Raw genomic sequence first — 20,578 nt, 5'->3', positions numbered from 1 at the left:
TTGCCATGTCTATAGTCTCAGAGAACTTCAAGTGTTTCGCATCATTCCTTAGTATTTCCGTATCCCACTTATTTGCTTATTGATTCTTCCTGACATGTCTTGAAATTCAGCCTACTCTTCATCATTACTACATTGTGATCTGAGTCTATATCCGCTCCTGGGTACACATTGAAATCCAGTATCTGATTTCGAAATATCTGCCTGACCATGATGTAATCTAACTGAAATTTTTCCTCATCAGCCAGCATTTTCCGCCTATACCTCCTCCTCTTGTGATTCTTGAACAGAGTATTTTCTATTACTAGCTCAGATTTATTACAGAGTTCAATTAGTTTTTCTCCTCTCTCATTCCTTGTCCCAAGGCCATGTTCTCCTGCAACCGTTTCTTCTACTTCCTCTCCTACAACTGCATTCCAGTCCCCCTTAACTATTAGATTTTCATTTTGCTTTACATACCGTATTACTCTTTCAGTATCCTCATATACTTTCTCTATCTCTTCATTTTTAGCCTGTGCCGTATACCTGAACTGTCGTTCTAGGTGTCGATTCTGACGAGAACAACCCTATCGCTGAACTGTTCGCAGTAAGACAGACTCTGCCCTACCTTCCTATTCATAACGAATTCTGCTTCTGTTATACCATTTTTTGCTGCTGTTGATATTACCCTATACACATCTGATCAGAAATACTTGTCTTCTTTCCATTTCACTTCACTGACCCCTAGTATATCTAGACTGAACATTCGAATATCCATTTTCAGTTTTTCTGGCCTCTATACCACGTTCAGACTTCTGACATTCCACACCCCGACTCGTAGAGCATAATCCTTATTCAGTCTCTTTCTCATGGTCACCTCCCCTTTGGCAGTCCCCTCCCGGTGATCCGAATGGGGGACTATTCCGGAATCTTTTGCCAATGGCGAGAGCATCATGACAGTTTTTCGATTACAGTCCACATGTTCTGCGGATGCATCTTCCGTGTAGTGGTTTGTATTACCTTCTGCGTCCTCATACTGTGCATCTTTGCTGATTCTTCCGCCTTTATAGGCAATTTCCCACCCCTAGGACAAGAGAATGCCATGAACCTCTGTCCACCCTCTGCCCTTCCCCCCCCCCCCCCCCCCCGACCCTCTTAGAAGAACGTTGGCAGAATGAGGGTGACTTCTTATACCAGATGTCTTCGGCCGCCAGTGCTCATTATTAATCAAAATTTAAGTGGTAGTGGGTTTCGAACCCAGGTCCAAGAATGTTTTGATAACAAATCTAAGACAATAACACTAAACCACTGAACCACTGGTGTAATCGTCTGTAAGTGTCGAAGTGTTGCCGGCGCAGGGTGTTGTGCATGAACTGATCTTTCGATTATGGGATTCATGTTGGAGATCTAGATGGCCAGATCATTCATTTTAATTGTCCCGGATGTTCTTAAGCCAATGGCGACCAATTGTATGTAGCCCAGTGACATGACGTCCTTGTTTGGGCACATCAAGTCAATGAATGGTTGGGTTGCAAATGGCCACCAAGTACACGAATATTGCCATTTGGAGTCAATGATCAGTTCAGTTGGACCAGAAGATCCAGTCGATTCCATACAAAGACACCCCACACCCCACCCAGTCTGCAAAGTGCCTTGTTGACAACTGAAGTCCATGGTGGGACTGCGCCACTCTCGAACGCTGTAGTCAACTCTTACCAACTGAAATTGTGTTTCATCTGTCCAGAACACGGTTTTCTAGTCGTCTAGGATGCAACCGATAAGGTCACGAATTTAGGAGAGGCGCTGCAGATGACGTTGTGCCGTTAGCAAAGGCACTCATGTAGGTTGTCTGCCGCCACAGCCCATTATCGCCAAATTTCCTCATACAGTCCCAGCGGATACGTTCATCGTACATCGCACATTAATTTCTGTATTTACTTCATGTAGTGTTGCTTGTCACTGCTCTAGTTCGTTAAGTGAAGGCCGTGACAGATAGTGCCTGATATTTGGTATTCTCTGCATATTCTTGACACTGTGGATTTCGGAATATTGAATTCTCGAACTGTAAGGTGGCAGAATAAATGAAGGTCAGATTCTCACCTTACATGAGAGCTTTATAAATCGCAATTCGGTGGCAATGAGCAAATTTTCCTATCATTATGTAATGCAGAAAGGGATGACACTCAATCGACGGTATTTAACACAACATTCCAGTAATGCATGTTTGAGCAGAAGGTGAAACAAGTAGCGAGAGACTTTATAGTTTCGAATCCCGAGGGACGAGGACAGAGGCAAGGCTGCGCTACTTGGGGTACCATGGAAACCACTTAAAGGGGTGTCCCAGATGGAAAGCCAACGAGTGACCAGGTGACTCAGATGGGGAGAGCGAGTATAACGACGCATCTGACGGAGGACAGGAAAGAAAGCTTTTAGAAAACTGCGTTTCGGAGTTCCAAATGGATATGAAACAAGACCAGTGATGCATTTTTGATCACGTGTCAAGTGAGGGGTACAAACGTGAGAGAATCAATGTATGCATTTAGGCGTCTGGAATGGGCTCAAAACGTCCGATTGACGGAAACGCACTAGGAAGGAGAAAAGAGCCAAAGTTTCGACGCAATTTAATGGTAGGGACCTTGCGATTGGTAGAGAGAGTTTCCATAAAATAAGAGGAAGACTCCTGCTGGTCAAAAAAAGCTGTGACATGAAGAATGAAAGATCGCAGGTGGGGAGACAGTTCGGCTATGAGTAAGACAAGATGGAAATTTTCGGGGACTCTTCTCTGAACTGGCGTCAAGTGCAGAATGGGGTGCATAACGCTGTGCATGATGCAGAGGAGTAATTTGTGTGAACACTGCGTTTACAGCGGCTGATACCCAGCTAGAAACTAACTATAGCATCGTTAAGCTCCACTGTGTAGAAACGAACCAGCCAATTAGTTAACTGTTCTTGAGAGAACTGAGAGGGCATTATAATATGCACACTGCTCCAACCAGGCGCGTGTATATGGCCACATTCTAAGACTAGGGGTGAGTACATGTTCTCTCGCATAACGAGAAACATAGGGAAAGTTTCTGCTGGAAAATACAGCAAAGGTGTAATTAGTTTTATAGGAATTTCAGCGGAAGACAGCGGCCCAGCGGACGACAGCTCATCGCAGCTTAACGTAAATACCGCGTGCTGAGATATAAACTTGTTGTTTCACCAGCTGGAGTCCACTGTAAACTCTAGCGATCTTGGGTAACCTTTTTCTCAGTTTGCCACATAAATAACCATCCAGCACCGACTTGATTGTGATCCTAAAAATAGTACCGAACTTTGAACCGGAATCGGACGATATTCGTCGTACTGCCCAACATCATAACGTAAGTGTGGGAACAATTTTGTAAGGAAACTTCTGGTTCAACTTTAATATTGTCGTGTTTAGGATAATTTAACATCCTGTGAGTTAATATTTAATATTGTTGTGTTTAGGATTATTTCACTTTTTGATGTTGACGAGATGCGTTATCCTGACAACTGTTTTTTTATATTAACAGAATCTTCCGTCGGTTCTTGGTAGAACAACATTATAATAATAAATGAAAAGCACCGGTTTGCTTTTGTTCTACAATATTATTTTTATTGCTAACCGGTTTTGGGCTTACAAGGCCATCTTCAGACATTTACTGAGTATTATCACCAAAGAAGTTAGATGTTAGCAAACAACACTGGAAGAGAAGTAACACATCTAGAGTGAAGTAGAAACATACAGTGAGTAACATCTTTGCAGTGAAATAGTAAAAACTGAACAGTACATAAAAAACAATGGAGTTGACAGGAAAACCTTTAGCACAAAATAGGAATAGCATGCCTAGATAACAGTTTCTATTAATAAACAAAACTAAGAAAATAAGATAAAATTAGTACTAGACAAGGTTGCATCAAGAGGTATGAAACATCTAGTTATTAGCCAACAGTGGGGTATACAGAATCACCTGTTCTGATTGTGACAAATTTCACATTGGTCAGTCAGGCAGAGACATATCAACTAGGCTGGCTGAACATGAACGCAGCTGGAGGTTGCAGAATTCAGACTCTGCATTTGCTGAGCATGTACTGAGTGAGGGTCACAACTACCAGCCAGTGTCCCATGTACGTCACTTAGCAAACAAAGGACATAAACTCAACCTGCTCGAAGCCCTGGAAATTAACAAACATCTTGCTCACAGTCCAGATCTCATCCTAAATGACCAGACACAACTCAACACTTCCCCTCTCCTAAACTTCATATAATCATCTTTGTTGTTCATTACTTCCCACACTCTCTCTTCCTACATATTCCCATTTTCCTGTAGTCATTAAGTTGTTTTTATTTGTTGCAGTTGTCTTTGTATTCCACACATGCTGTAGTTTCAATAGTTAAGGGTTTGCTTTTAACTTGTACTTGTATTTCTGTCCATGTTTAACTCCCCTTGTAGTTGTCTCATCAAGTACTGTTCATATTTTACTTCGCTCATTTATTTAATGTAAACTGGTATACAGCCACTGCTTTGATTATAATGTTAATGTTAAAATGCAGTACCATCACACTCTCAAACTGTAGGTTCCCTCAAACACCTCAATTTTCCTGCATTTACTAATTTCTGTTTATCTTATTGATATTGCTTAAGTTCCTTGTGTATTCTGTATTTACATTGACAACTGTCTCTTCTTTTTTAATTGGTTGTGTATCACTCTCCATGTTTCATACCTCTTGATGCAGCCTTGTCTGGCACTAATTTTATCTTATTTTATTAGTTTTGTTTATTAATAGAAACTGTTATGTAGGCATGCTATTCCTATTTTGTGCTAAAGGTGTTCCTGTCAACTCCATTGTTATTTATGTACTGTTCAGTTTTTACTATTTCATTGCAAAGATGTTACTCACTGTATGTTTCTACTTCACTCAGGATGTGTTACTTCTCTTCCAATGTTGTCTGCTAACATCTAACTTCTTTGGTGATAATACTTAGTAAATGTCTGAAGATGGCCTTGTAAGCCGAAAACCGGTTAGCAATAAAAATAATATTGTAGAACAAAACTGTTTTTTTGTTGTTGTCACATTGAAAACTGCATAAAAGCGTGTATTTTTGTGCTAATATAGCGACACTAAACCTGTCACTACAATTTGCACAGTTGTCGTCAATCCTAGAATAAGTAAACCACAAATATTGCACACTTAAAGGACGATTTCGAAATGGAATGTCCCATAGGTCTAGCTGCAACTACCATTCCGCGCCTAAAGTCTGTGGATTCCCGCCGCGCGGCCATGGACGTGTCGGAAACCTTTTCACCTGAGTACAAATGACAGATGCGTTAATGCACCATCTGTATATGTGCATATCGCTGTCCCATGATCTTTTTCATCTCAGTGTATGTACCATAGTAGTATGGCTGAAGTAGAAAAGCCGATGGAGAGGGCTTCAGTTTTATGGTAGCTACATTGACGTACTGCTGTTCTTGCAGCTACACAACGACAGTAGGTGTCTGGCATGTGGCGAGATGGGCTGGGGAAACCAGTGACTCAGAAACAGAAAACATACTATGTGAAAATTACTACTAACCAGTCCCATCCATCATAACTGAGTAAAGGGGAAACTAACTTGATTGAACACACTTACGCTATGCAAGCATTCAACGCCAGCGTGAGTCGTCTACAACTTTCCCTATTCGTATCGTGTTCAATACATCACAGGAGGAAAGATTAGGCAGGACTAACAAATGGACTACATTTAGTTTTAATGTATGCTCTGGAAGCAGATGCACAGCACGCTGTACAGTGCATTGGTGAGAGGAGTGTCTTCCGGTAAATTGGTGTGTCGAGACGGGTGTGGTCCGTAGTGCGCCGTCACCATACGGGCCCGTAATTGCAGGCACCTGGCTTCAGATTGGCCACGCGAGGCGACGGTGGAGAGAAAGTCGCCGACGCGCCGTCCTTGCCCTCTCATCTGCTGGGCCATTCCGCTTTCGCCCGGATAATTCATCCGCGGGCGGAGAAAAAACTCTATAGAGGAAGCAGTCACTCGTAACAAATTGAGATTACGTTCATTCGCAACACGTGTTCGACGTATGCAGTACTTGATTACTCCTCTGATCTGCCACATATCTTATTTTATCGTCTGTTACGTACAGAAAACGAAAGGGTGAATGCACTGTGAGACTGTAAAACCCCATTTCTGTTTTCGCTAACCCAATTTCCGTGGTGAAGTGTACACAACATGAAAATTAGTTATTTTTACGTGGTATTTACTAGTATTTAGGAAAACGTAGAATAGAAGACCCCCCCCCCCCAATGTAACTTTTCGCACAACCTGTTTATTTAACAATATATAATCACAAATTTATTTTCTTTACAACTTAACAAATTTGTGAAATGAATAAGCTTTTACAAGAGAAATCAAAACAGGAACAACATGACAATAATTACAAGGGCTCGGACCAGCAGCCCGCCCGTTATCGGGTAAAACAGCGGTGTTTACTACCGCGCTGGACACAGTTTCTCTTATTAAATGTCCTTCTGCAACACATGAAAACATACAAGTAATATTGATTACAAGATTGTTTCAATTAGTCAAACAAATAACGTAATTTTTTTCTTTATTTGGAAACTGTATGTCGAAAGGTTTGGGGTTAAGATGTGCACCTCTGCTTTTAGGTTAAGCAAATTAGGAAACAATTACGACAATGATGAGGTTTGCTTCAAAGCGGGCGACCTTTTCATTTCAATCAGCAACAAGGTGCAAACCGATACCAACCCATCCCTTTTGACAATCTTATTCTGACTAAAGGCCTGGTGAAAGTTGGCTGTTAATATGTCAAAAGTCAAAAGTTAAATTGCCCCTCAGTTATGAAGGCCGTTTTAAAACATTTCGTATAAGCACTTATTACAAGAGAACACACTCGGCGGAAGCTCAAGATCCAGTTAAATATACACCAATAATGAGCCGGTCTTTCAAAGACAGGAACGCACAGCTTAGTACAACAGGTAGTTCAGATTATCTCAAATACAACTGCAGTCAAGGAATTGAACCGGCTAACATCTAAATCTAACCACAAGACCCCTGTTTGTTTAACGGAAACCTGTGCATTGGTACAATTGTGCCGACTGTATTTCCGACCCGGAGCTGATTCATTAAAACATTAATGATCGGGTACGAACTAGAAAGGAACGGCAATATTATACCATAACTAATTTCCAAACGACAACTGGTGTCTAGTATCATACTACGGTCTATATTTACGACCAAAGAGGGTCGTGTACAAACCATAAAATAATAAAGAAAGGCAATATAGAAACGGGGTAAAATTTTTAAATGACAACCAGTGTCTTAGTACAATACTACTTCCTATATTTACGACCAAAGAGCCGACCGAGTAAAACTCTGAGGGTCGGCTGCAAACCAGAAAATAACTATGAGGTCGAGCAGACAATGAAACAAATCACCACGCGGATTACAGAATGCTACTCCCCTTTATCAGCAAGCAGTTCCATGCATCCACGGTGGATCGCAGCGGTTACTGACAAGGGCACCTCCCCATCGCACCCCCCTCAGATTTAGTTATAAGTTGGCACAGTTGATAGGCCTTGAAAAACTGAACACAGATCAATCGAGAAAACAGGAAGAAGTTGTGTGGAACTATGAAAAAAATAAGCAAAATCTACAAACTGAGTAGTCCATGTGCAACATATGCCACATCAAGGACACGTCTGAGCTAAGGACCGCCGTGGTCCCGTGGTTAGCGTCAGGAGCTGCAGAGTGAGAGGTCCTTGGTTCAAGCGTTCCCTCGAGCAACACGTTTAATTTTTTATTTTCAGACAATTATCAAAGTTCAGGCATTCACACATAATCAACTTCGGTCTCCAAAATTCCAGGACATGTTCAGATTTGCTTGGACATATGCAGGATTTGACGGTCCACACAAGGAAAAATTAGAAAACGTTAGAAACCGTTAAAAACATATGCTTTGACAGAGCACAGGGAAAACTATGCGACTGTGAAACTGTTGCATTCATTTGTTGCAGTTTATGTGACACACTCTTATGTTTTCATCCCTTTTTTGGGAGTGATTATAACATCCACAAGAAAACCTAAATCGGGCAAGGTAAAACCCATTCGCCAAGTGTACAAGTTGGGTGGGTCGACAACATATTCCTGTCATGTGACGCACATGCCGTCACCAGTGTCGTATAGAATATTTCAGACGTGTTTTCCTGTGGAGGAATCGGTTGACCTATGAATTTGCGATCAAATGTTTTCGGTTCCTATTGGAGAGGCACGTCCTTTCGTCTACTAATCGCACGGTTTTGCGGTGCGGTCGCAAAACACAGACACTAAACTTATTACAGTGAACAGAGACGTCAATGAGTGAACGGTCAGATCGTAACTTTGCGAAAATAAAAGTAAAATTTTTATTCGAGGGAGAACTCGAACCAAGGACCTCTCGTTCCGCAGTTACTCACCCTAACCACGGGACCACGGCGCTCTTCAGCTTACATAGTCCTTGATGTTGCATATCTTACACTTGGAGTACTCAGTTTGTATATTTTGCTTATTTTTTTCATAGTTCCACACAACTTCTTCCTGTTTTCTCGATTGATCTGTGTTCAGTTTTTCAAGGCCTATCCACTGTGTCAATTTATAACTAAATCTGAGGGGGGTGCGATGGGGAGGTTCCCTTGTGAGTGGTGCCGGCGACAGCCAGGTAGAAGGGGGCAGCCAGGCCACGAGCGGTCGTCCGGCACGAATGTTGCCAACCAACCGACGGTATGTCGGCCTGCTGCTTATGGTTGACGCTGACCCCGGTGAAATACTCCGGTATCTTCGCTCTGCACAGGCCCTCCTTGCGCAGCTCGTGGCTTCGCCGCTCGGGCCTCGTGACCGCCTCTTGTCGCGGCGCTACCGCCAATCCCCAATCTTCCTGCCTCTGTTCTCGGGCCAGCGAACCCGTATGTATATCGGCAAGCAAAGAGCTTCTTAGGACACAACCCACAGATACCAAGCCTTTCTCATAGATATTGGCAACGGGGCCGCAAGAGGGGTACTCGATACTACCCATGAGCTAGTGGCACCAGACAGAACAGTCCACTAACTTAATGGCACGACGGCTCACTTATTATAAAATTGTATAAATGTCCGAGTAAAGATCAGTTACGTCATTTGGCGTTATACGCGTCTGCTTTTATTATTTCATTCCCCTTTTATTTTCAACGAAGCTTTAAGTATTTCCTTGATTGAAGTCATCACTTTGCCCTTGTACTGTTTAATATCTACTTTCTGTTACTCACATGATAATTATGAAATTTTGCGAGTAAAACTGTCTAGCGAGATTAAGTCTAGAGAGATTAAGTATCTTTTATAGTTAGTTACATTGCGCCACGACATGTTTCCACGGCACTGTTATCAGATACAAATTTAGAAATTCTGAAACCTCGTTCAGAGTCAACTGCAATAAAACCCGTATGTTTAGTAAAATATAATTAAGAATTCTAGATGGTATTATTCCCAAAAGTGAACAACGAGTTGACTTCAGGAAATTTCTGAATGATCTGAAAATTTCCGTTCTGTCTGCCCTTTACCCGTTTCCACCTGTCTCAGCTACTCCCCTTTCTCCAGTCCCCATTTCCTTTTTCCTTCACCTTTCCCCTTTTCCCTCATTTCCCCTTTCTCCCCATCCCATCTTTCCCCCCATTTTCCCCCTTGGGTACCTCCCCCTTTCCATCCTTTTCTGCTTTCTAACCTTTCCGCTTTTCCGCCACTTCTCCATTTCCTGCTTTGCTCTTTCCCTTCCTTTCCCCTCTTTCCCCCTTTTGCCTTAGCTCCTTTCCCACTTTTCCCCAATTTCCCCCGTTTTTCCTTCCACTTGCTTCCTTTCCCTCACTTTCACACTTCCTCCCCCTTCGCCCTTTCCCCTTTATTTCCATTTCTATCTTCCCCTCCTTTCTCCTGTCTGCTTTCTTTCTCCCTTTCCCACTTCTCATCTTTTCTCCCCTTTCCCTTCTGCTTTCCCTCTTTCCCCTTTTCCCCCTTTCCCTCTGTTGCTCACATCCTCCTTTACCCTCTTTCTCATCATTCGCCCCTTTCCACATTTCCCCCTTTCTGTTCCTCCCTCCCTTCTACATTTCCACTTTCCCTCTTCTTCTTCCCCATCCCCTTCCCTTCCCCAATCAGACATAATACTTGGTTAATACCGTGTGTTATTGTACGATAAATATTAATAATTACTTATTTTCCACGCTGGTTTTAATATGTATTTGCTTAAATTCACATACAGAATACCCTGCCGGTAAATATCACCTAAATTGCTGCTGAAAATGCAAGATAGTATTTTAAAAAGTAGACTTTCTATATATGTCATCATCATATTATAATTTTCATCAACACCATCTTTGTCGCCGTCATCATCATCTTATCATCTTTTTCATGAATGGCATATTCATCATCATCATCATCATGAACACCCCACATCCACAGCTGATTGCCGGCCTCCTCCTGACTTTTTTTTATATATTACAGTCGTCAGCCATGTGTATTCATGTTATGCCTGCATTTTTTTCTAATGTCATCTTCCACCTTTCAAAAAATGGTTCAAATGGCTCTGAGCACTATGGGACTTAACTTCTGAGGTCATCAGTCCCCTAGAACTTAGAACTATTTAAACCTAACTAACCTAAGGACATCACACACATCCATGCCCGAGGCAGGATTCTAACCTGCGATCGTAGCTCCACCTTTCAATTAGATCGTCATCTGACTGGTCGGTATACCACCCATTCGCCGGACAAACGTCATCCCTGCAGCGATTTTATTTTCATTCCATCATAACTGGGAATTTCTCTCCAGAGAGTACCTAACCCATATTGTTTCCCACCTCTCCTAGTAACTCCCTACATGCATCTCCACATTTCTCGCTGACTCACAATCAGATTCAGAGTTGTTTTCGCGTTCCTACTTCAGGGGTTATAAATAAAGATTCTAAGCTCTCCGTTTCAGACATGCCGAAAGTTCCTTTTTGAAAACAGTATGCAGTTTATCAAAAGCACTCCTGGCGATTTCGACTCTTTTGTTCTTTACGTAATTCTCACAGCTGTTGTTTTGATTTGTCGGAAATTCCAAAACTCTTCAACTGTTTTTATGGTTTCGTTGTTAATGAAAACAATGATGTATGGAATGAGAACTGAGGCCATCTTGGTATGGATGGTGCAGCATGTTATCTTGGATGCAGAGTCGTCGACAGTTGTCTCAGGATAGTGTTCAAAAAATGGTTCAAATGGCTCTGAGCACTATGGGACTTACCATCTGTGGTCATCAGTCCCCTAGAACTTAGAACTACTTAAACCTAACTAACCTAAGGACATCACACACATCCATGCCCGAGGCAGGATTCGAACCTGCGACCGTAGAAGTCACGAGGTTCCAGACTGCAGCGCCTAGAACCGCACGGCCACACCGGCCGGCCAGGATAGTGTGTTGGGACCTTTGTTGTTGACGTTGTATATTGAAAGAGCCCATTAGTTGGTTCTTTCATATCCTCATATCAAATTTTAATACTTTTTCGTAATTTGTAATACTTGTTTTTCTACTATCTTTCAGATCTTGCGCTAACCAGTTTCAGTATGTCGATCCAGACACTTTCGCGAACTCCTGTTAAACCGCTGTATCGGTAATAAGTCTTTGGCGAGACGGTTGGGCCTCAAACCATAGGATTTGTTGGCAGTTAGAAAGCTATTTGGGGTTTTTGTTCGGAAGACATCAGATATTACATTAGTTGCTTAATTACATTGTTGTATAGCAGTTTGGAGTGTTAAATCTTGTCCGGTTCGGGAGCTAGACATGAGGCTCCAAGCCGTTCTGATAATGGCACTGTTGTTTGATGGAGAGCCATGTTATTGACAGTCTTTAATACGAAGAAGATGTCTGGTAAGCTCAATTAAGCTGATGTTCTGTGTTGATGTACGATTTACGGTGTGAGGTTAGCCGGGTTTGTTAATTATTATTACTGCTCCGCTTGCTGGTAACCTACTGCATGCTTCCGCTTAGTGGAATAGATTCCGAGAGGTTGCGAATTGTTAAGTCCTTAGGAGGTTGGTTACTGAATCCTTTATAGCTTCATATCATTCCCTACAACCTTAAATTCCGCAGTGTTAACTGTTCGTGGAGTGTAAGATCTGTTTGCTCAGTTGTATATGTGGTGTGTGTTTGATTCTACCCAGGAAGTTGTGAACTGCTCTACGAGGGTAATACATAGTACTACCACTAAGTGTTGCCAATTTATTTGACAGAAACGTTTTTACTATACTTACTTTATTTAAATATGTCACAGCACAGAGCATACTTCTTGTGTTGCGATGATATACGAGAATACCACTCTTGTCCAAATTCAAAAACAAACATTGAGATGCAGAATGGGCACTGAGTATTATAAGTTACTACAGCTTCTGCGGATGCTAGCTAGCTTACAGATAGAATTTTAGGGATCTTCTAAATGATGTTTCAGCTAGTTAACTATTTTCTGTATTCTGTATTTATGAGTACACAACTGGAGAAACCATTACAGTGCACAGCTGAACGCTGTAAGCAAAAGGCCAACATTTACCCCAAACCGTTGCTTTCATGAAATTGTTCGCTCATGCAGTGTGCACTGTTTTAAGATTGGCAGGTCAGTTTTCTCTTTCTGAAAGTGTGTGTTGTGTGATTATCTTATAGATGTTATCGAATCATGTAGCGTTAGAAACTTTTCCTTGGGCGTTAGATGTATCATTCTGGATTCACTAACATACCAGGGCTTGTTGATTTCTATCTGTGACAGTGGTAATAGCTTTTTATAAGACACACACAACATTCAGTATGAATGAAACTATGGAAATGGGTATTATGTAATGGATTTTCAAATTGTGAATACAATCGGACAACACCTATACATTTACTAGTGACACATGAAAATTTTGTGAAGGAGAGGGACTCGAATCCGGAATTCCTGCTTATCTCTTAACCACTTTGGCTATCCGTGCACCCTCCTGGACCGATCAAAACTCCCGTGTCATTTATTGTCCATATCTCTTATGCCTGCAATTTGTGATTCTTGCACAAGTAGGAACAAAATTTGGTCATCGTCATATTAGTCCATCGTTGCATACATACTAATGATTTACACAACGTCTGGAGATATAAGGCGTCTGTACATTACAATGTTCTTCAGACACGCATAAACTGGTGAACACATTTCTTCGAACTTCCAACTGCATGAGATTTCCTTTACTGATTCTTAATGTTTCTGGATCTGCTGATTTGAAATCTGAAACCAGTTTTGCTCTGCGTGCTCTGGTTTTCACGCAATTTGAACTTTTCAATTCCAGCCGTTCGCGGTTAGATTGATTACTTACACTCCTATGTTATCTAAGGGTTGTAATAGTACAGATTTTATTTCTTTCATATCTAATGTGATTTCATCATGGCCGTGAAGAGATGTTTGTGGGTACTACAGCCATACGTAATACAATATCCTTTGTGAGGTGAGCTTAAAAGCGTACTTTGGCCTTACTCTTGGAGACGAAGCCCAAATGAGCAGCACATACTGTGTGCCAAAACTGTCAGGAAACGCTAACTTTCCGGACGAAAGCAAAGCATGAGGGCTTACCTTTCGGAATCTCTGTGTCCTGGCGATTACCAGTGGATGACAAAAGTGACTGCTATTTTTGTATCATTTACACAAAAGAAATTGGTACGAAAAACAGACATGAAATATCATATCTTAGTTTTAACATCTTACTATCTCCTCACCAATCAGACCTACCACACACTTAGATGGGCTACGAAATCCAGTTGTTACAGGATTTACTCCATCTGCAGATGCGGTTACCGAACAAAACCTGGAGAGAGGTGAAGAAAGTGATTCTGACGTGTACTCCTCTAATCCTTCACAGTCCTCACCTTCTCATCGGCTTATTCAATCTCAGCTTAATGACCCTGTGCGTGATTGAGATCTCTCCAAACTTGCAGCTGAAGTGTTAGCCTCTAGATTGCGAGAAATATGTCTGCTGAGAGATATTGTTAAAGTGTCATATTACTGAAAGCGGTAAGACGTCTTTCTTTTATGTTTTACGGAGAAAAATATGTTTTTTATGTCCTGGGACGTAATATGAGCGTTAAACTTCACTTCCAGTATCAGTGACAAGCAAGGCGAACAGTTCCATAAGGAACCTCAAAAATATGAAAGACCGCTATCAGTGCAAATGGGACAAACAAACAGACGTCTTCTGGAGTATTAAACGAGATCTCCATGAAGCAGCCCTCAAACCGAATAATTTGAAACGGAAATTTCAGCCTCAGTAGAATGAGTTGGCTAATTACAAATGGTTCAAATGGCTCTGAGCACTATGGGACTTAACTTCTGAGGTCATCAGTCCCCTAGAACTTAGAACTACTTAAACGTCACTAACCTAAGGACATCACACACATCCATGCCCGAGGCAGGATTCGAACCTGCGACCGTAGCGGTCGCGCGGTTCCAGACTGTAGCACCTAGAACCGCTCGGCCACTACGGCCGGCAGGGCTAATTACAGAGAGCATTTATCTAAGTTTATCCTCCTTCTTGATCGTATGTATGAATAGATTTATGCTGAGTTTCTATTTCATTTGTGTTTAATTTAATTTAATGTAATTTGTATTATCCAGCTAAGTTCAAGAGAGTAACATCAAACATTTACCAACTTCATTGCGATTTAATAATAACAACATGAAATATTGACAATTGGCGATTATCTGAAAACTGGAGCTTTCAGACAAAAAAAAAAAAAAATAGAAGTAGGAACTGAAATCAGCATCCTTAAATTAGTTAAGAGCAACTGCTGATAGCAATGCAACAAAAATTTTGCTGACCAGTGAATGAACCATTGGTACGTAAATAGGGTTTCGCGGGGTAGATGGCGTTTAACCTGCAGTGACTGCTACTTCGTTTTCGTGACGCTCTTCAAAGAGTCAGAACACCTGTAACTGTTGGTCCTGCCGTTCTTCTTATACATTCAGTATTCCCTGTTAATCCTGCTTGAGAGCAATGTATAGGGATAGGTTACAAGATTGTTATGTAAGCTAGCCGCGCGGGATTAGCCGAGCGGTCTGTGCGGCTGCTTCCGGCGGAGGTTCGAGTCCTCCCTCGGGCATGGGTATATGTGTTTGTCCTTAGCATAACTTAGGTTAAGTAGTGTGTAAGCTTAGGGACTGATGACCTTAGCAGTTAAGTCCCACAAGATTTCATACACATTTTTTTGTAAGCTATCTCCTTATGTACACTCCTGGAAATTGAAATAAGAACACCGTGAATTCATTGTCCCAGGAAGGGGAAACTTTATTGACAGATTCCTGGGGTCAGATACATCACATGATCACACTGACAGAACCACAGGCACATAGACACAGGCAACAGAGCATGCACAATGTCGGCACTAGTACAGTGTATATCCACCTTTCGCAGCAATGCAGGCTGCTATTCTCCCATGGAGACGATCGTAGAGATGCTGGATGTAGTCCTGTGGAACGGCTTGCCAATGCCATTTCCACCTGGCGCCTCAGTTGGACCAGCGTTCGTGCTGGACGTGCAGACCGCGTGAGACGACGCTTCATCCAGTCCCAAACATGCTCAATGGGGGACAGATCCGGAGATCTTGCTGGCCAGGGTAGTTGACTTACACCTTCTAGAGCACGTTGGGTGGCACGGGATACATGCGGACGTGCATTGTCCTGTTGGAACAGCAAGTTCCCTTGCCGGTCTAGGAATGGTAGAACGATGGGTTCGATGACGGTTTGGATGTACCGTGCACTATTCGGTGCCCCCTCGACGATCACCAGTGGTGTACGGCCAGTGTAGGAGATCGCTCCCCACACCATGATGCCGGGTGTTGGCCCTGTGTGCCTCGGTCGTATGCAGTCCTGATTGTGGCGCTCACCTGCACGGCGCCAAACACGCATACGACCATCATTGGCACCAAGGCAGAAGCGACTCTCATCGCTGAAGACGACACGTCTCCATTCGTCCCTCCATTCACGCCTGTCGCGACACCACTGGAGGCGGGCTGCACGATGTTGGGGCGTGAGCGGAAGACGGCCTAACGGTGTGCGGGACCGTAGCCCAGCTTCATGGAGACGGTTGCGAATGGTCCTCGCCGATACCCCAGGAGCAACAGTGTCCCTAATTTGCTGGGAAGTGGCGGTGCGGTCCCCTACGGCACTGCGTAGGATCCTACGGTCTTGGCGTGCATCCGTGCGTCGCTGCGGTCCGGTCCCAGGTCGACGGGCACGTGCACCTTCCGCCGACCACTGGCGACAACATCGATGTACTGTGGAGACCCCACGCCCCACGTGTTGAGCAATTCGGCGGTACGTCCACCCGGCCTCCCGCATACCCACTATACGCCCTCGCTCAAAGTCCGTCAACTGCACATACGGTTCATGTCCACGCTGTCGCGGCATGCTACCAGTGTTAAAGACTGCGATGGAGCTCCGTATGCCACGGCAAACTGGCTGACACTGACGGCGGCGGTGCACAAATGCTGCGCAGCTAGCGCCATTCGACGGCCAACACCGCGGTTCCTGGTGTGTCCGCTGTGCCGTGCGTGTGATCATTGCTTGTACAGCCCTCTCACAGTGTCCGGAGCAAGTATGGTGGGTCTGACACACCGGTGTCAATGTGTTCTTTTTTCCATTTCCAGGAGTGTAGATGAATGCAGTTTTTCAGTATCGTACAAATAAACCGAAAACTGTCACACGATTTACCTGCGACTGAGTCAATGATCATTCAGTCTGATATCCCCACGAATCATTATGCCCAAGTACTTCTGAGAGTTGACTGGTCCCAGTCCTAAGATTCTATGCTTTTGCGTTGTGTGAAGTGCACGGTTTTACGTTTCTGAACCTGGGAACCTTAGCACTGCTTCGGAATCTTATCATGATTTAACTAGCTAGAAATACAGAACGGCTTCCTATGCACCGCTTCTACGTACCGCGAAGATAAGATTAGAGTAATTACGACTTGCACGTAGCCATTTAAACAGCCATTGTTGCAACGTTCCCTATGTGCCTGGAACGCGGAGAAATCATAATATGCCGCACGACACGAAGTGCTCCCTAAGATGAATTTCACAATTGTTTGTAGAGTGTGGACGTAATTTTAGATAATAGATTTGTGTTATATTTCCTTTCATTAATTTTTTTCAGTACTCCTTTCGAACTTACTCTGTTCTTCGCTGAAATTTGCCTGTACTGGGGGGAAACACTACGTGGCTGGCGGTGGATGGTACTTCAATATATTCAATTGATAAGTATTCCTTCAACGTTTTCCCTATTAAAGTATATCATAGCTCAGTCTATAATCGCTGACGATAGTTTTAGCTATACGCAATCTCCTCGCCTGGTTCTGCTTTCACTCGTTTTCTTTGAAAAATAAAATTACGGAAGTAAATGTTTTCCACTCATACTGCATGAGCTACACAACTACTTCGCTCTCGTGATGCATTATTCTTCAAACTGCGTCGCCACAACACCGTGGTAATGACAACAGCGTGACGTACAAAGAAGAGTGATGTTTTTTAGACGCGATCTTCATATTTTTAGCGCGATGAAGGCTGTAACTTGGGTGTATATCTCCGAGCAATATCTTACCTACTGGGGTGTGGTGTAAACATTGAGCAGTTTATCACCGTGTATCGTAAGATAAAACGTTTCCCACCGTAACACCTAGTGGCCAAAAGTCAAGAGGCGCTGAAGAACACGCCATTGTCACTGTGAAACTGATTTACGAAGAGGCTCAAAAAGATCAGACGCACAAGATCTCGAAGGGCGAGCAGTTTCTATAAATGGAAAAGCAACAGGTTCTGCCACAAGAGTAACACACAATGGGAGACTGAGCTCTCCCCTGTTAACGTTTAAGTTCTGCAGGTAGCGAGGTGACTTCCCTCACAGAGTAACGTAGCGTTCACTTAACCTGGAAAAAGTTCCTATAGATGCTCCAGATGGAAAACAAGAAGGAACTCGAATAGCATCTTCCCCCAGGGGTAAAAAGAAAAAGACCCTCTGAATGTGCATCACTTACTACATCTGTCTGGGCAATGGTACAGAAAGCGTATAAACAAAAGGCGTGGAAGGAACTGGAAACTGCCACTTTGATAATAAATTTTGTATTCTTCTCAGTACAAATGCGAAGATTGAGTAATGATTTATTATTTTCACTCGAAAGCCTTCTGCAAGAAGCGTCAGGAAACTGATGTAGTACAGCATCAAAGAAACGGATGGTAAGTACGGTCTACTGAAAATCCAGGCTTTTAATAAAACAGTGAAAACATGATCAAAAGCTAAAAACAAGCCAACAACAACGACTTTTTCATTAGTCAGTTTGAACAGTCACAGTGTGGACAAAGGAAATCATTACCGACATTTAAAAATATATCTATAAAAACCTGTTTGTTATAAGACTGATCATTATTTCTACATGACTTCTCAAGACACGAATTAAACTATCCTTTGTGAATAATCATCAGGAAAAAATCTGGTGGAACGTGTTCTATGTAAGATAGAGTACAAAGACAACCCTGACTTCATTCTACAGGTAATCTTCACAATTATTTGTTCAGTTGGTAGAGCACTTGCCCGCGAAAGGCAAAGGTCCCGAGTTCGAGTCTCGGTCCGGCGCACAGTTTTAATATGCCAGGAAGTTTCATATCATCGCACACTCCGCTGCAGAGTGAAAATCTCATTTGTTATACACACTCTAAGAAAATAAACCTTTTTTTATACAAAGAAAAGCGATGCATCACGAAGAAATTATCTGAATGGGACGGAAATCGGTAGATATGAGACAAAGAAATGATTACAGTTCCAGAAAATTGGATGATCTATTCAAGAGGAAGAGCTTCACAAACTTATGAAGTCAATAACACGTTGGTCCACATCTGGCCGTTATGCAATCAGTTATTCGGCGCCGGCCGGTGTGGCCGAGCGGTTCTAGGCGCTTCATTCTGGAACCGCGCGACCGCTACGGTCGCAAGTTCGAATCCTGCCTCGGGCATGGATGTGTGTGATGTCCTTAGGTTAGTTAGGTTTGAGTAGTTCTAAGTTCTAGGGGACTGATGACCTCAGATGTTAAGTCCCATAGTGCTCAGAGCCATTTTAACCATTTTTTTTAGTTATTCGACTTGGCATTGATTGACATAGGTGTTGGAGGTCCTCTTGAGGGATACCGTACAAAATTAAGTACAATTGGTTCGTTAGATCGTCAAAATCACGGGCTGGTTGGCAACCAGTGACATAATATGCAATAGTGTAATGTCTATCAACAGTTGCACCTTGACACCGCTGATGCGAGTGAAGCAGCAAGATTATGAAATTGTAAGTGATCAACTGTCATATAAAAGCCTTTCACACTATTTTCGTAACACGTAACTGATGCAAATCTATCTGCATCCTATACAGGCTGCGATACACATAGTCAACCACAAAGAAGAAAACCAGCAGAAGACATCACTGATTTCGATTTCTATCCATACACTGCCCCCTCCTTCCACCCAAATACCACACCAGCAGCTACAGTAAAAAACAATGGACAAAGAGTTCTGTATTAATCTAGTTTAACACTGTTTATTTTTAAGCAACATTTCTCTATGTATGTATGTATGTATAAACGCCTGAAGATGAGCAAAAAATGTTCGAAACGCCTTGCTTTATGTTAGATTAAGCATAAAATAAAAAGTGACTGGTAGCAGAAACTTGAAATAAATAATTATCCCATACAGTTACGGTTCAGAAAAATAGCCATTATGGCTGAAAATATTTAAAATTCATGCGAGCTTTGACTGCGGTCAGCCAATAGGAAAGCTTAGCGGCAGAGTTGATATCGAGGACCCGTGTGCGGCAGAAGGACAAAGACACAATCTTACCTTCCGTTTGCTACTGTGGTATCGATGTGCTGGTTCTACCTAGCTGTATGAGCGCTTTTGCCGATAATTGGGCATATTCAGTCAATTTCTTTCAGCATTATGGTGAGATGGTTGCTGGCTTTCACTCTTGCGTTGCATATACGGGATTATACGTACATGGTTTTCTAGATTATAGAGCATTACGTTTCTTTCCATCATACATTTTTAATTCGAGCTTAACGTGGTAAATGTAAGGTCCTTGTTCTCACATTTATCTTTTCAGAAGACGTACGATGAATATATAATTTTATCTCATTCATCCAAGGTTTCAACTAATTTATCTTCATCCAAGGTTTCAACTAACTTATCTCATCGCTCTTCCCTCATCAAATACTCTTTCAGGGATTAATGATAGCATGCGGTGAATTTCTTTTGTGTGTTGTATCCAGATGATAATGTATAAGCACATGGTCCGTTGACTTGTATTTGCATATGAAATACGATATCTTTTATTTAAGTACAGAACATCGCATTACGTACGAGCATAATATGGGATCTTTAAGATCTTATCTTCATTCAGTTAGATCTGTATTCCACACCTGCACGTTCTCGAAACGTACTACACTCATTTTAACTACATTAAAAACTGAGACGTAATAATGTGCCTTACGCAGAGATTG

Source organism: Schistocerca serialis, chromosome 5 (assembly GCF_023864345.2).
Source record: "Schistocerca serialis cubense isolate TAMUIC-IGC-003099 chromosome 5, iqSchSeri2.2, whole genome shotgun sequence".
Lineage (NCBI taxonomy): Eukaryota > Metazoa > Arthropoda > Insecta > Orthoptera > Acrididae > Schistocerca > Schistocerca serialis.
Note: the sequence above shows the minus strand (reverse complement) of the source record.